Genomic DNA, 882 nt, shown 5'->3' on the forward strand with positions numbered 1-882 from the left:
TCTTTTGTCTTTTACTTGTTTCAATCATTAGACTGCGGCCATGCTGGGGTACCGCTTTCAAGAGTTTTTTAGTCGAACGAATCGACCCCAGTATTTATTTATTTATTTGTTTATTTATTTATTTATTCTTTAAACCTGGTACGTATTGTAGCGGCCCTTATGCCGAACCGCAAAGTTACGGGAATGTAAATACACCAACACTGGTTATCAAGCGGTGGTGGGACAAACACAGACACAAAGACACACACACACACACACACACATACACATACACACACACACACACACACACACGCGCACACACACACGATGGGCTTGTTTCAGTTTCCGTCTACCAAATCCACTCAAATCCACTCACAAGGCTTTGGTCGGCCTAAGGCCATAATAGAAGTTGCTGCTCAAGGTGTCATGCAATGGGACTGAATCTGGAGTCATGTGATTGAGAAGCAAACTTCTTACCACGCTGCCACGCCTGGCTACCGAATAAGTGTCACATATTTTTACAGATATATGTCTATCTATCTATCTATCTATCTATCTATCTATCTATCTATCTATCTATCTATCTATCTATCTATCTATCTATCTATCTATCTATCTATCTATCTATCTATCTATCTATATTTACTTACTTACTTACAAGGTGAGCAAAAGTGTACGTATGCCGCTATATGTATATATAAATACCCCCAAAATGGAACAAGAACGCAACAGACGACAAAAAACATCTGGGCAGATAGACAATACAAAGATGGACAGGAAAAAACATACATATCCGTGTGTGCATGTAATATATATACATATATATAATAATATTAGGGACAAAATCCAAAATTACAGGTAAAAACTCAATTAAAATATATATATATATATATATATATA

Source organism: Octopus bimaculoides, chromosome 6 (genome assembly GCF_001194135.2).
Source record: "Octopus bimaculoides isolate UCB-OBI-ISO-001 chromosome 6, ASM119413v2, whole genome shotgun sequence".
Taxonomy (NCBI): domain Eukaryota; kingdom Metazoa; phylum Mollusca; class Cephalopoda; order Octopoda; family Octopodidae; genus Octopus; species Octopus bimaculoides.